This window comes from Heptranchias perlo, chromosome 7, assembly GCF_035084215.1.
Source record: "Heptranchias perlo isolate sHepPer1 chromosome 7, sHepPer1.hap1, whole genome shotgun sequence".
Taxonomy (NCBI): domain Eukaryota; kingdom Metazoa; phylum Chordata; class Chondrichthyes; order Hexanchiformes; family Hexanchidae; genus Heptranchias; species Heptranchias perlo.
The window spans coordinates 89,471,177-89,487,761 of NC_090331.1; the positions used below are offsets into that span (position 1 = coordinate 89,471,177).

A 16,585-nucleotide genomic window follows, 5' to 3' on the forward strand; every position below is an offset into this window, starting at 1 on the left:
CATCACACTGACCCCTAGAGTCACCATCTCCTTTAACATCACACACTGACCCCTAGAGTCACCGTCTCCTTTAACATCATACACTGACCCCTAGAGTCACCGTCTCCTTTATCACATATCGACCCCTAGAGTCACTGTCTCCATTAACACTCACACACTGACCCCTAGAGTCACTGTCTCCATTAACACTCACACACTGACCCCTAGAGTCACTGTCTCCATTAACACTCACACACTGACCCCTAGAGTCACTGTCTCCTTTAACACTCACACACTGACCCTGAGAGTCAGTATCTTCTTTAACATCACATACTGACCACGAGTTATTTCTCATTTAACACTCACAACTTGACCCCTAGAGTTTATGTCTCCTTTAACACACACACACACACACACACACACACACACACACACACACACACCACACACACATCCCTAGTTTCCATAAGACCATAAGAGATAGGAGCAGGAGTAGGCCATTCGGCCCCTCGAGCCTGCTCTGCCATTCAATGAGATCATGGCTGATCTGATTTTTAACTCCACTTTCCCGCCTTTTCCCCATATCCTTTGACTCCCTTGCTGATCAAAAATTTGTCTAACTTAGCCTTGAATGTATTCAATGACTCAGCCTCCACAGCTTTTTGGGGTAAAGAATTCCAAAGATTCATGACCCTCTGGGAGAAGAAATTCCTCCTCATTTCCATCTTAAACAAATGAACCCTTATTCTGAGACTATGCCCCCTAGTTTTAGATTCCCCCATGAGGGGTAAACATCCTCTCAGCATCTACCCTATCGAGTCCCCTCAGAATCTTGTATGTTTCAATAAGATCTCCTCTCATTCTTCTAAACTCCAATGAGTATATACCCAACCTGTTCAATCTTTCCTCATAAGACAACCCTTCCATACCCGGAATCAACCTAGTGAACCTTCTCTGAACTGCCTCCAATGCAAGTATGTCCTTCCTTAAATAAGGGCACCAGAACTGTACGCAGTACTCCAGGTGTGGTCTCACCAGCACCCTGTACAGTTGTAGCATGACTTCCCTGCTTTTAGACTCCATCTCCTTAGAAATAAAGGCCAATATTCCATTTGCCTTCCGGATTATCTGCTGCACCTGTATGTTGACTTTTTGTGTTTCATGTACGAGGACACCCAGATCCCTCTGTACCGCAGCATTTTGTAGTATTTCTCCATTCAAATAATATTTTACTTTTTTATTTTCCTCCCAAACTGGATAACTTCACATTTTCCCACATTATATTCCATCTGCCAAATTTTTGCCCATTCGCTTAACCTGTCAATATCCCTTTGCAGACACTTTGTGTCCTCATCGCAACTTGCTTTTCCACCTATCTTTGTATCATCAGCAAATTTGGCCACAAGACACTGTTCTTTCATCCAAGTCATTGATATATATTGTAAATAGTTGAGGCCCCAGCACTGAGCCCTGCGACATCCCACTAGTTACAGATTGCCATTTTGAAAATGACTCTTTTATCCCGACTCTTTGTTTTCTGTTAGTTAGCCAATCCTCTATCCATGCCAGTATATTACCCCCAACACCATGAGCTCTTATCTTGTGCAGTAATCTTTTATGTGGCGCCTTATCGAATGCCTTTTGGAAATCCAAATATACTGCATCCATTGGTTCCCCTTCATCCACCCTGCCCGTTACTTCCTCGAAGAACTCTAATAAATTTGTCAGACATGATTTCCCCTTCATAAAATCATGTTGACTCTCCTTGATTGTATTATGAGTCTTCAAATGTCCTGCTACTACTTCCTTAATAATGGATTCTAGCATTTTCCCAATGACAGATGTTAGGCCAACTGGTCTATAGTTACCTGCTTTCTGTCTCACTCCCTTCTTGAATGGTGGTATTAAGTTTGCGGTTTTCCAATCCTCTGGGACCTTTCCAGAATCTAGTGAATTCTGGAAGATTACAACCAATGCATCCACTATCTCTGTAGCCACTTCTTTTAAGACCCTCGGATGCAAGCCATCAGGTCCAGGGGACTTGTCAGCCTTTAGACCCATTAGTTTACCTAGTACTTTTTCCCTAGTGATAGTGATTGTTTTTAGTTCCTCCCTCCCCTTTGCCCCTTGATTTTCTGCTATTATTGGTATATTATTAGTGTCTTCTACTGTGAAGTCAGATACAAAATATCTGTTCAATTCCTCTGCCATTTCCTTGTTTTCCATTATTATTTCCCCAGTCTCATCCTCTAAGGGACCAATGTTTACTTTAGCTACCCTCTTCCTTTTTATATACTTGTAGAAGCTTTTACTGTCAGTTTTTATATTTCTTGCTAGTTTACTCTCAATTTATTTTCTCCTTCTTTATTATTCTTTTAGTCATCCTTTGCTGGTTTTTAACGTTTTCCCAATCTTTGGGCTTACAGTAATCTTTGCCATGCTGTATGCTTTTTCTTTTAACCTGATACCATCCTTAACTTCCTTAGTTAGCCATGGTTAGTTCATCCTTTTTGTGGGTGATGTTCAAGGAGTTTCACCAACTCCTTTAATATCACACACTGACCCCAAGAGTTACTGTCTCTTTTAAAACTGACACACTGACCCCTACAGTCACCGTCTCCTTTAACTCACACACTGACCCCAAGAGTCACCGTCGCCTTTAAGATCACACACTGACCCCTAGAGTCACCGTTTCCTTTAACATCACACACTGACCCCTACAGTCACCGTTTCCTTTAACATCACACACTGACCCCAAGAGTCACCGTCGCCTTTAACATCACACTCTGACCCCTACAGTCACCGTCTCCTTTAACTCACACACTGACCCCTAGAGTCACCGTCTCCTTTAACATCACACACTGACCCCTGGAGTCACCGTCTCCTTTAACATCACACACTGACCCCTGGAGTCACCGTCTCCTTTAACATCACACACTGACCCCTAGAGTCACCGTTTCCTTTAACATCACACACTGACCCCTACAGTCACCGTCTCCTTTAACATCACACACTGACCCCTAGAGTCACCGTCTCCTTTAACTCACACACTGACCCCAAGAGTCACTGTCTCCTTTAACATCACACACTGACCCCTACAGTCACCGTTTCCTTTAACATCACACACTGACCCCAAGAGTCACCGTTTCCTTTAACATCACACACTGACCCCTAGAGTCACCGTCTCCTTTAACTCACACACTGACCCCAAGAGTCACCGTTTCCTTTAACATCACACACTGACCCCAAGAGTCACCGTCGCCTTTAACATCACACTCTGACCCCTACAGTCACCGTCTCCTTTAACTCACACACTGACCCCAAGAGTCACTGTCTCCTTTAACATCACACACTGACCCCTGGAGTCACCGTCTCCTTTAACATCACACACTGACCCCTAGAGTCACCGTTTCCTTTAACATCACACACTGACCCCTACAGTCACCGTCTCCTTTAACTCACACACTGACCCCAAGAGTCACCGTCGCCTTTAACATCACACTCTGACCCCTAGAGTCACCGTCTCCTTTAACATCACACTGACCCCTAGAGTCACCATCTCCTTTAACATCACACACTGACCCCTAGAGTCACTGTCTCCATTAACACTCACACACTGACCCCAAGAGTCACTGTCTCCTTTAACATCACACACTGACCCCTACAGTCACCGTTTCCTTTAACATCACACACTGACCCCAAGAGTCACCGTTTCCTTTAACATCACACACTGACCCCTACAGTCACCGTCTCCTTTAACTCACACACTGACCCCAAGAGTCACCGTCGCCTTTAACATCACACTCTGACCCCTACAGTCACCGTCTCCTTTAACATCACACACTGACCCCTAGAGTCACCGTCTCCTTTAACTCACACACTGACCCCAAGAGTCACTGTCTCCTTTAACTCACACACTGACCCCTACAGTCACCGTTTCCTTTAACATCACACACTGACCCCAAGAGTCACCGTCGCCTTTAACATCACACTCTGACCCCTACAGTCACCGTCTCCTTTAACTCACACACTGACCCCAAGAGTCACTGTCTCCTTTAACATCACACACTGACCCCTGGAGTCACCGTCTCCTTTAACATCACACACTGACCCCTAGAGTCACCGTTTCCTTTAACATCACACACTGACCCCTAGAGTCACCGTCTCCTTTAACATCACACACTGACCCCAAGAGTCACCGTCGCCTTTAACATCACACTCTGACCCCTACAGTCACCGTCTCCTTTAACTCACACACTGACCCCAAGAGTCACTGTCTCCTTTAACATCACACACTGACCCCTGGAGTCACCGTCTCCTTTAACATCACACACTGACCCCTAGAGTCACCGTTTCCTTTAACATCACACACTGACCCCTGGAGTCACCGTCTCCTTTAACATCACACACTGACCCCTAGAGTCACCGTTTCCTTTAACATCACACACTGACCCCTGGAGTCACCGTCTCCTTTAACATCACACACTGACCCCAAGAGTCACTGTCTCCTTTAACATCACACACTGACCCCTAGAGTCACCGTTTCCTTTAACATCACACACTGACCCCTAGAGTCACCGTCTCCTTTAACATCACACACTGACCCCTAGAGTCACCGTCTCCTTTAACATCACACACTGACCCAGAGAGTCACCGTCTCCTTTAACATCACACACTGACCCCTAGAGTCACCGTCTCCTTTAACATCACACTGACCACGAGAGTCTCCGTCTCCTTTAACATCACACTGACCACGAGAGTCTCCGTCTCCTTAAACATCACACACTGACCCCTAGAGTCACCGTCTCCTTTAACATCACACACTGACCCCTAGAGTCACCGTCTCCTTTAACATCACACACTGACCCCTAGAGTCACTGCCTCCTTTAACACTCACACGCTGACCCCTAGAATCACCGTTTCCTTTAACTCACTCTCTGACCCCTAGAGTCACCGTCTCCTTTAACATCACACACTGACCCCTAGAGTCACCGTCTCCTTTAATCTCACACACTGACCCCAAGAGTCACTGCCTCCTTTAACACTCACACACTGACCCCTACAGTCAACCGTTTCCTTTGCCACTCACAGTAATTCTAAAATGTCCTGAAAGTTATTCGGTTTAAATTTTGGAGGTAAAAAGGTATAGGTGGCCACTACCAGGCTCTCTACCTCCAGCAGGGCACAAGGTGCTTCCTGCGAACTGTCCTGGCACGTATTGTCACACATCTCTACTGGTGCTGATTTGGGTGGGAGGTAAGGAAATAGCTGGTTTTTCTTGCCCTCCCATTACTTAAACGTGGCGGAGTGGTCAAAGGTCAGCCGGCCCAGTTGCCCACTTGGAGAGGGAGGAGGAAAATTCCCAGCGCTGGTTTAAAGGGATGGGAATCAAGTGGTACGTCACTCGCCGCTTCTGCTGCTGCTCGTTTCTGGCAATACAGGAGGAAAATCTAGCCCGCCTTCTCCTTTAACAGTCAGGTTACTGCCTCCGAGAGGTATCATTTACCAGTCACATTACAGTGCCCACCGCTTAGAGCAGGCCCATTGGTGTTGACGCGATTTGCCCGCTATATGCGATGGACAATAAAACCATAAAGGCAAGTAACCAACATATTTTTAAAAAACTGAATCTCCATTTAGCAATGGCCTCTCCTAATTGTTAGCAGTTGCATCCAGAATCTCATCACAAAGTTAATCGCACTCTAACGGGGTGCGAACAACTGCTTGAAGACCTAACTTTGGCTGGAATCAACAGAGCTTTTGACATCGGTCAGTACAATACAGGGGATTAAAGAGGTGTGAATAGTTGACTGAAACTGCTTGAAGACTCCACTTTACCTGACATCAGTAGAGCCTTTTAAATGGCTAAGTACCGGATAAGTACTTACTGAACTGCCCAAAAATAGTTGGTGTGTTATAAGCGGCGCCTTTGTAATTGGCTCCTATGGTACTGGCAAACGGTTAATGCCATTTGCCCAATATAGGTGGGGATGGTCTAAGTGGTGGGGACTGTACTGCCCCCCAGAATTACCGACCCTTTTAATATTTACATGTCAATAAGAGGCTAGTGAGATTTCTGTTTCTGTGAAGCCTATCAGACAGTACAGTGATGTGGAGATGCCGGTGATGGACTGGGGTTGACAAATGTAAGGAATCTTACAACACCAGGTTATAGTCCAACTGTTTTATTTGAAATAAAACAGTTGGACTATAACTTGGTGTTGTAAGATTCCTTACATTAGACAGTACAGTAACAGTACAATGTGAGCCCAAGCTTGAATTCAGGACGGAATCACACTTGTTACAAGGCCACTTATATAATAACTGCAGCCAGTCACAAAAAGAAAAAGAGCTGCATTTATATAGCGCCTTTCATGACCTCAGCACATCCGAAAGCACTTTACAGCCAATGAAGTACTTTTGAAGTGTAGTCAATCTTGTAATATAGGAAACACAGCAGCCAATTTGCACACAGCAAGGTCCCACAAACAGCAAGTGATAATGACCAGATAATTAATTTTTTTAGTGATGTTGGTTGAGGGTAAATATTGGCCAGGACACCGGAGAGAACTCCCTTTCTCTTCTTCGAAATGGTGCCACGAGATCTTTTACGTCCACCTGAGGGGGCAGACGGGGCCTCGGTTTAACTTTTCATCTGAAAGACGGCACCTCCAACGATGCAGAACTCCCTCAGTACTGCACTAGGAGTGTCAGCCTAGGTTTTGTGCTCAAGTCTCTAGAGTGCTACCCACTGAGCCACAGCTGTCACTTCAACATGTACTTACATAATCAACCCTCCCAAATATCCTACAGCAGCAACATAACATAGAACTAACCCATGAAATGGCACAAACGGTTAAATTTAGCAAAACTGAAACTGAAAATGTAAACTGCAGTCTCAGAACAATTTGTCTTTAACACACAGAACACCTGTTCAGTCCAGAGATCATGAAAGGCGCTATATAAATGCAAGTCTTTCTTTCTAGCCCACAGCAAAGATTTTCTTTTCAAACCAGATTAACATGAGGAAGGCAAGTCCCACAGTGGCAGGATTCTCGCTCACTGACAATCACCCGTTCACCGCTGAGGAGAATGTTTAACAGCCTTTAATCATTAGATTAGACGGCATCACATTGCTTCCTGCAGGCTGAAACTACATGGAGGTCTTGGCATTCCGTTATGTTCCAAGTTAATTATTTTCTTACACTAGAAGGATGATGGCCGTCAATAATAAAAACTCTGGTCTTCTGTTTTTCATTAAATCTGCAGTATCTAGAATCATACAGCACAGAAGGAGGCCATTCGGCCCATTGTGTCTGTGCCGGCTCTTTGAAAGAGCTGTCCAATTGATCCCACTCCCCTGCTCTTTCTCCATGGCCCTGCAAATTTTTTCTTTTCAAATAAAGATCCAATTCCCTTTTGAAAGTTATTACTGAATCTGTTTCCACCACCCTTTCAGACAGTGAATTCCAGATCATAACAACTCGCTGCATAAAAAAAATTCTCCTCATCTCCCCTCTGCTTCTTTTGCCAATTACCTTCAATCTGTGTCCTCTGGTTACCGATCCTTCTGCCAGTGGAAACAGTTTCTGCTTATTTACTCTATCAAAACCCTTCATAAGTACTTGGTAAGGGAAGGAGATTTCAGTGAAGAAAAATCTGAAGAACAAGCTGAGCCAGGGTGGCAGCATCTGCAGCCGTACTAATTAACATCGCCCCCGCCAAATGCATCACGAAAAATGAGATACGCACCGGCTTTTCTCCAGTGTAGTGAAAGGAAGACACACCAATAGTCACAATTAGCAGTACAACCACCGACCTGAAAATCTGGAAAAGGGGAACATGATCTCTGCAGACTCTTACAAAACTCACATCGCAGGCCTCGGCCCTCACCCAGGCTCAGGGCAAAGGCAGCAAGCAAAATCTCCAGAAGTGGTCCCGATAACATCAGAGATGCTGGAGGGAAGTCCTGACTCTGTAACCCAAGAAAGGGAGACCCCTACCACTGAGTTCAAGGGCAGCTCATATCCATATACCTCTCCCACCGAGTTCAAGGTCAGCTTATATCCATATACCCCTCCCACCGAGTTCAAGGTCAGCTCATATCCATATACCCCTCCCACCGAGTTCAAGGTCAGCTCATATCCATATACCCCTCCCACCGAGTTCAAGGTCAGCTCATATCCATATACCCCTCCCACCGAGTTCAAGAACAGCTTATATCCATATACCCCTCCCACCGAGTTCAAGGGAAGCTCATATCCATATACCCCTCCCACTGAGTTCAAGGTCAGCTTATATCCATATACCCCTCCCACCGAGTTCAAGGTCAGCTTATATCCATATACCCCTCCCACCGAGTTCAAGGTCAGCTTATATCCATATACCCCTCCCACTGAATTCAAGGACAGCTTGTATCCATATACCCCGCCCACTGAGTTCAAGAACAGCTCATATCCATATACCCCTCCCGAGTTCAAGGGAAGCTCGTATCCATAAAACACCCCCCGAGTTCAAGAGCAGCTCATATAGAGCATGTATCCTCAGAACTACTGCGCAAAGACGGATTTTAACGGAGCCACACAAGTCCTTTTTGAAAACTCGAGATACAACACGTGGGTCCCAGCTCAGCCCTACCTCCAGTTGTAGGGCACTTGCACCAACTTCCTCCCTTCCCCATCCCACCTCCCAACCAGAGCATTTGGCAACTTGCAATGAAGAAAGAGACAGTGATTGGCTCATGCTACTCAGGCAATAATCCCCAGACTCATCCAAACAAGGAGCCCAGCAATGACGGCCACAATACCAGTCTGAAAAAACAAACAGACCCTCTGGATCAGTACAGCCTTAGGTACAGCTGGATACCCAATGATTTTATGAATATCGGTCTCTTCCGCTGCACAAAGTTTTCAGCGGCAGATTCCTGAACACAGTGAAATACATATTGATGAAACACATAACAATAACTTGCATTTGTATAGCATCTTTAACGTAGTAAAACATCCCAAGGCACTTCACAGGAGCGTTATCAGGCAAAATTTGACAGTCACATAAGGAGATATTGGGACAGGTGATCAAAAGCTTGGTCAAAGAGGTAGGTTTTAAGGAGCATCTTAAAGGAGGAGAGGGGGTTACGGGGGTTTAGGGAGACAATTCCAGAGCTTAGGTCCTAGGCAGCTGAAGGCATGGCTGCCAATGGTGGAGCGATTAAAATCGGGGATGCACAAGAGCCAAGATCTCGGAGGGTTGTAGGGCTGGAGGAGGTTGCAGAGATAGGGAGGGGCGAGGCCATGGATGGATTTGAAAACAAGGATGAGATTTTTAAATAGCTGACAAAAACACACTGTTACTTGGCTCCTACAAGTCTATTTCCCCCAAATAGGAAACTGCGACCTTGAAACATCTCAGAAAAATACCACAATTTGGCTTAAATTGCCTGGTTCACAAAGGCTAGAATTGACTTGTTTGTAAGAGGCAGTTACGGCAGGTTGCCTGTAATCTTCTCAACATCCCACATCACACTCTGACAGTGAAAGAACAAGGCCAGGTGCTGTCCTAGATGTAGAAAGAGCATTCAGCAGAGAACCTCCCAAAGGCACGGAATTCAGCAAAATAGTCGCCAAACTATACTTAGGCTCGGTAACCACAAACAACCTAAATTGCTAACTTTAAACCTGCGCCAACATTCCTGGAATGCCCACTCCTCCTCCTCCTTTTGCACTAAACCATAGAAGCACTTGGAATTGAAATGTGCACCAATCCAGAAATACAAAGTGGAGGGGTGGGTGGGTGAGGAGTAGGAGGTGAAATCTCTTTTTCAGACTCTCCCTACCCTCACCTCATCTTCCCACCATCACAACTGATATCTAAAGATTTGGAGTCCTCCCAGGTAAAACTGGTCAGAGATGAATTTACACACTCATAGGTACAAAGTACTGCCTCTCCCATTCCTCTATACAGTTGGGAATCAATGGGAAACTCAGGGTTCCTAAAATAAATGTTAACTAGATACCGCCACTCAGGATCTCCCAGGCCAAGTTCACCATCCAAGGCAAAGTGATAACAGAAGAGCGAGACACATTAAATTAGTATCAGGTTACAGCTACCCAGGAATAAGAGAGGCATTACCACACTGAGATGCTGCTGCTATGGCAAGGGAGAAATACAGGCAATAGTGCACCTCAAGACCACCCAGCAATGCAACAAAAAAGACAAACAACTTGCATTTATATAACACCTTTAACGTAGTAAAACGTCCCAAGGCGCTTCACAGGAGTGTAACCAAACAAAATTGACACCAAGCCACATAAGGAAAAATTAGGACAGGTGACCACAGCTTGGTCAAAGAGGTAGGTTTTAAGGAGCCATAAAGGAGGAGAGGTGGTGAGGTTTAGGGAGGGAATTCCTGATCTTAGGGCCCAGGCAGCTGTTGGCATGGCCACCAATGGTGGAGATTAAAATCGGGATGCACAAGAGTCCAGAATTGGAGAAACGCAGAGTTCTCGGAGGGTTGGAGAGCTGGAGGAGGTTACAGAGTGCAAGATACCTTTTCACATCATGCATCTACCATATATTTTTGTTCCCCAAATACTAATTGCTAGTCTCAGTCATCTGACAAGCCAGGAGGGATGGATTCTGCACTCGGACAGATCCCGAGGGAACCGTCAGAAGTAATTTAAAGGGCTCAACTCTGTGAATTATGCCCACGACCCTAGCAGCGAGGTATCAATATTTAGTTACAAGATTGGCACCAGAGACTCATTCATAACCTTGAGCGCAAAGTTCATTGGAGATGAATGCAACTTAATCTTGCCTGCTACTGTTCGACATACAAAATTGGAAGAATGGAATCAGACAAAGCAAAAAGAAACTACCACCATTTACTGAGGTGTACAGGGAGAAAGAGAAGAATAGATGCTCCACAGAACAGAATACATAATAACTGGGAAATTTTATCGAGAAAGTAAAAAAGGGTACACTCTTTTTGATGAAGTAGCCACAGCGAGGGCAGAGGTGTGACCAGGCTTTACGATACTCTAACTGCTAGGATAAAAGTTTTGGTAAATATTATCTAGATATTTTAATATGATTATCAATTTTGCCAAGACAGAAATTTGTATTAATAACGCATCTTATAACATCTGAAAGGGCTTCACACAAGGTCTTACTTTGAAGTGCAGTAATTGTTATATAGACAAATGTGAGTAACTGTGCACACAGCAAGATTCCACAAAAAAGCAATGAGATGAATGACCTGTTTTTGGCAGTGTTGGGTGAGAGGGGAATGTTGGCCAAGACACAGAAAAACTCCCTACTCTTCTTACAATAGTGTGTGGGATCTTTACCATTCAACTGAACCATGGAACAAGCATGTGGGACTTTGGTTTAACATCTCATCCAAAGCACTTTTTCATGTACATGGGATTTATAGTGAACACCTTCTTCCTAATTCTGGTGATTTTTCTGAATTACAGGTTATCCCAGTTGATGACCATTGTGAGTAAAGGCACTGGGAAGCAGAATGAAATGGTCCAGTTACTCAACACGTTGAGAAAATCTTACAGCAGGAGGAGGCCATTCGACCAAACGTGCCTGTGCCGGCTCTTTGAAAGAGCTATCCATTCAGTCCAAATCCCCTACTCTTCTTCCAATGCCCTGCAAATTTTTTCTTTTCAAGCATATATACAATTCCTTTTGAAAGTTACTATTGAATCTGCATCCACCACACGTTCAGGTAATGCATTCTTCAATTTTCATCCCAGGTAGGAAATAAGACCACAGAATGCAAACCACCATCCCACCCCCACACCTCCCCCCCACAGACCCAATCCCCCCACACCTCCCCCCAACAGACCCAATCCCCCCACACCTCCCCCCCCACAGACCCAATCCCCCCACACCTCCCCCCCCCACACCTCCCCCCCACAGACCCAATCCCCCCACACCTCCCCCCACACAGACCCAATCCCCCCACACAGACCCAATCCCCCCACACAGACCCAATCCCCCCACACAGACCCAATCCCCCCACACAGACCCAATCCCCCCACACCTCCCACCCCACAGACCCAATCCCCGCACGCCTCCCCCCCCACAGACCCAATCCCCCCACGCCTCCCCCCCCACAGACCCAATCCCCCCACGCCTCCCCCCCCACAGACCCAATCCCCCCACGCCTCCCCCCCCACAGACCCAATCCCCCCACGCCTCCCCCCCCACAGACCCAATCCCCCCACGCCTCCCCCCCCACAGACCCAATCCCCCCACACCTCCCCCCCCACAGACCCAATCCCCCCACACCTCCCCCCCCACAGACCCAATCCCCCCACACCTCCCCCCCCACAGACCCAATCCCCCCACACCTCCCCCCCCACAGACCCAATCCCCCCACACCTCCCCCCCCACAGACCCAATCCCCCCACACCTCCCCCCCCACAGACCCAATCCCCCCACACCTCCCCCCCCACAGACCCAATCCCCCCACACCTCCCCCCAACAGACCCAATCCCCCCACACCTCCCCCCCAACAGACCCAATCCCCCCTCCCTCCTCCCCAACAGACCCAATCCCCCCTCCCTCCTCCCCAACAGACCCAATCCCCCCTCCCTCCTCCCCAACAGACCCAATCCCCCCTCCCTCCTCCCCAACAGACCCAATCCCCCCTCCCTCCTCCCCAACAGACCCAATCCCCCCTCCCTCCTCCCCAACAGACCCAATCCCCCCTCCCTCCTCCCCAACAGACCCAATCCCCCCTCCCTCCTCCCCAACAGACCCAATCCCCCCTCCCCAACAGACCCAATCCCCCCTCCCCAACAGACCCAATCCCCCCTCCCCAACAGACCCAATCCCCCCTCCCCAACAGACCCAATCCCCCCTCCCCAACAGACCCAATCCCCCCTCCCCAACAGACCCAATCCCCCCTCCCCAACAGACCCAATCCCCCCTCCCCAACCCCCCCTCCCCAACAGACCCAATCCCCCCTCCCCAACAGACCCAATCCCCCCTCCCCAACAGACCCAATCCCCCCTCCCCAACAGACCCAATCCCCCCTCCCCAACAGACCCAATCCCCCCTCCCCAACAGACCCAATCCCCCCTCCCCAACAGACCCAATCCCCCCTCCCCAACAGACCCAATCCCCCCTCCCCAACAGACCCAATCCCCCCTCCCTCCCCCTCAACAGACCCAATCCCCCCTCCCTCCCCCCAACAGACGCAATCCCCCCTCCCTCCCCCCCAACAGACACCATTCCCTCTTCTCCCTCCTCCCCCTCCGTCCACAGACACACTCCCTACTCCCCCTCCCAGTTCTGGACTCAGCCATTTGTTTTACTGTCAATCATCAAGTGATTATCAGTGAATTGGCTCCATCACCCATCTATGGCTGGTGAAAGAAATACACCAGTACAGTGTTTATCTTGCCCAATCACACTAACAGGCAGAGTTTCTTTATTTGCCAAGGAGTGCATTTTCCATTATCGTTGAAGACCAGCTTCAACCTACAAAGGATCTCACACCTAACACGCCTTTGGTTTGTCCAAAAAGCACAACACCACCAATTATTGCCATCGGAATCAGAAATGAGCAAACAATGAGTCCAATAATAACCAGGCCTCCCCTGGTTACTTTTTACTTTTGCAAACAGTGTCAGCTCTTTCCCAACTAAAGAAGGAAAACAGAAAGGAATGAAAAGACAAGAAAAGAATGAAAAGGAAGAAAAGGGAAAGAAAAGAAAAAAAAAGACTTGCATTAATATAGCACCTTTCATGATCTCAGGTCATCCCAAAGCACTTTACAGCCAATGAAGTAGTGTTTGAAATGTAGTCACTGTTATAATGTAGTAAACGGGGCAGCCAATTTGCACACAGCAAGGTCCCACAAACAGCAATGAGATAATGATCAGATAATCTAGCTTCTCAAGAGTGTTCTACTCACTGCACGACAGTGTCTATAGAACCACAACGGTTTACAGCACAGAAGGCGGCTATTTGGCCCATTGTGCCTGTGTTAGCTTTTTGACACAGGAATCCAAAACTAATCTCACAGCCATCATCTCCCCAGTCCCTTGTATCTTCCTCTACTTCAAATGTTTACATAAAATTTTCCCTTAAACTATGCAATGGTCTCTGCCTCAACTACTCCCTGTGGCAAAACATTACACGCTCCAACAATCCGCTGTGTAAAGACATCTCTCCTAACCCCGGCATCAGGAAACAAAAGCAGGTATGTTGTCATGATGAAAATTACAGCGGAGCTGCTATCATACACAAAAGTGTTTTATCACAGAGGTCGTTCAGTGACAGCCTGGCCATGCCTCTCACAGGCCATGTCGACTTGCTATGATCATTAACAGAGTGCGTGTATGAAAACATTGAGCAATGGGTTTTTACTAACACCCTTATGGCACAATAAACAATGCAGTTTGGCAGCTTAATACAAACTGCGTACAAACACAGGAAGAGGACTATGCTGGCAAATGTCTATCTGGTGTATATCTTATTCATACCAGAAAGGAAATTATGGCATGGGAGAGAAGTGGGGAGAAAAGAGAACGAGTGAAGAAAATGAAAATAAAAAAGAGAAACACATTCCATTACACTACCTCAGCTCATCTGCTGCTGAAACCTTCACCCAAGACTTTGTTACCTCCAGACTCAACTATTCCAATGCTCTCCTGGCCAACCTCCTACCACCACCCTCTGTAAACTTGAGCTAATCCAAAACTCTGCTGCTGTATCCTAACTCGCACCAAGTCCCTTTCACCCATCATCTCTGCGCTTGCTGACCTCCATTGGCTCTCGGTCCGGCAAAGCCTCCATGTTAAAATTCTCATCCTGTGTTCAATTCCCTCCATGGCCTTGCCCCTCCCTATCTCTGTAACCTCCTCCAGCCCTGCAACTCTCTGAGATCTCCGCGCTCCTCTAATTCTGGCCTCTTGCACATTCCTGATTTCCATCGCTCCATCGGCGGCTGTGCCTTCAGCTGCCTAGACCCTAAGCTCTGAAATTCACTCCTAAAACCTCTCCAACTCTCCCCCCTCCTTAAAACCTACCTCCTTGACCAAGCTTTTGGTCACCTGTCCTAACATAGCAAGTCGACATGGCCTGTGAGAGGCATGGCCAGGCAGTCACTGAACGACCTCTGTGATAGAACACTTTTATGTATGATAGCAGCTCCGCTGTATGTTTCATTACGACAACATACCTGCATTTGTTTCCTTATGCAGCGTCACATTTTGTTTGATAACATTTCTGTGAAGTGCCTATGTTAAAGGTGCTTTATAAATGCAAGTTGTTGTTGTTGTTTCTGCAAGGGCATGCAATGCCAAAACAAAACTAGGTGTTAAAATAGGAACTTTATGGCTTGACAGAGGCACTTATAAATTTTTAAATCAAACTGGGGAAGCCTCAAGCAACCACAGAACTGATGGCTGCAATTCTTGACATTCTTTACCAAGGCGGGCACTGAACTGAAGTCGGGCATTTCCACACATTAGGTAACGATAAAGGAGCTCAGTTGCTGTGGGCCAGAGACAGCTGAATCAGGAACAGTGCCGGAAAGGCATGGAAACAGGCTGACCATGCACCCCCTGGGGAGTGAGGCAGCTCATTGCACAGGGAGATCCAAATGGAGGATGGGGCAGATGAAAATAAAATTGCAGCTGAAGTGGGGATGGGGAAAGGAAAGGAAAAAAAAACTTGCATGACCTCAAGACATCCCAAAGCATTTTACAGCCAATTAAGTATTTTTGAAGTGTAGTCACTGTTGTCATGTAGGCAACATGGCAGACAATTTGCGCACAGCGAGGTCCCACAAACAGCGATGTGTTAATGGCCAGATAATCTGTTTTAGCGATGTTAGTTGAGGGATAAACATTGACCAGGACACCGGGGAGAACTCCCCTGCTCTTCTTCAAAATATTGCCACAGGATCCTTTACTTGAGAGGGCAGACAGAGCCTTGGTTCAACATCTCATCCAAAAGACGACACCTCCAACAGTGCAGTACAGCACTCCCTCAGTACTGCACTGAAGTGTCAGCTTGCATTATGTGCTCAAGTCTCTGGAATGGGTCTTGAACCAACCTTCAGAGGCGAGAAATAAAAGGCACAAAAATGTGAAACAGAGCCTGGGCTGTGCCGAACATGTCGAGTGTATCTGGGGTAGCAGAAGGGGCGCTGCAATTGACCCCTATGCTCTTGGGATGGAAAGGTGGATGCAGGGGGTGGGAGGACAGAAAAGCAGCCAAATTTCTTGCTCCTAAATGCTTTCCAGTGACCCTTGCAGAAAGCGCATGGGTGTGGACAAGATCAGGCATGGCTGCGATGGCCCACACCTTCACGGAAGTCAGATGGCAGGCTGGCACTCACCATCAAGGCTCGTACATGAGAGCAGCCATGTGGATGAAGTACAGGACTCATGGAACCATACTCCAAGGAAGGAGTTGACATTTCAGGAGGAGGAGGAGGAGGATAGGGGAGAAAATTAGTGGGAAACAGAGGGGATCACACCTGGAGGAGTACTTTGGTTAAAAAAGAAACACAATTTGAATTTACAACACAGAAACAGGCCATTCAGCCCAAATGGTTTATGTTCCACACGAGCCTCCT

At 47.1% G+C, this 16,585-nt stretch overlaps 1 protein-coding gene across 1 annotated transcript in view; it reads right to left on the reverse strand.

Moving 5' to 3' along the window:
* Window positions 1–16,585, reverse strand: part of LOC137323950 (INO80 complex subunit D-like) — a 110,708-nt gene that overhangs the window by 48,333 nt on the left and 45,790 nt on the right.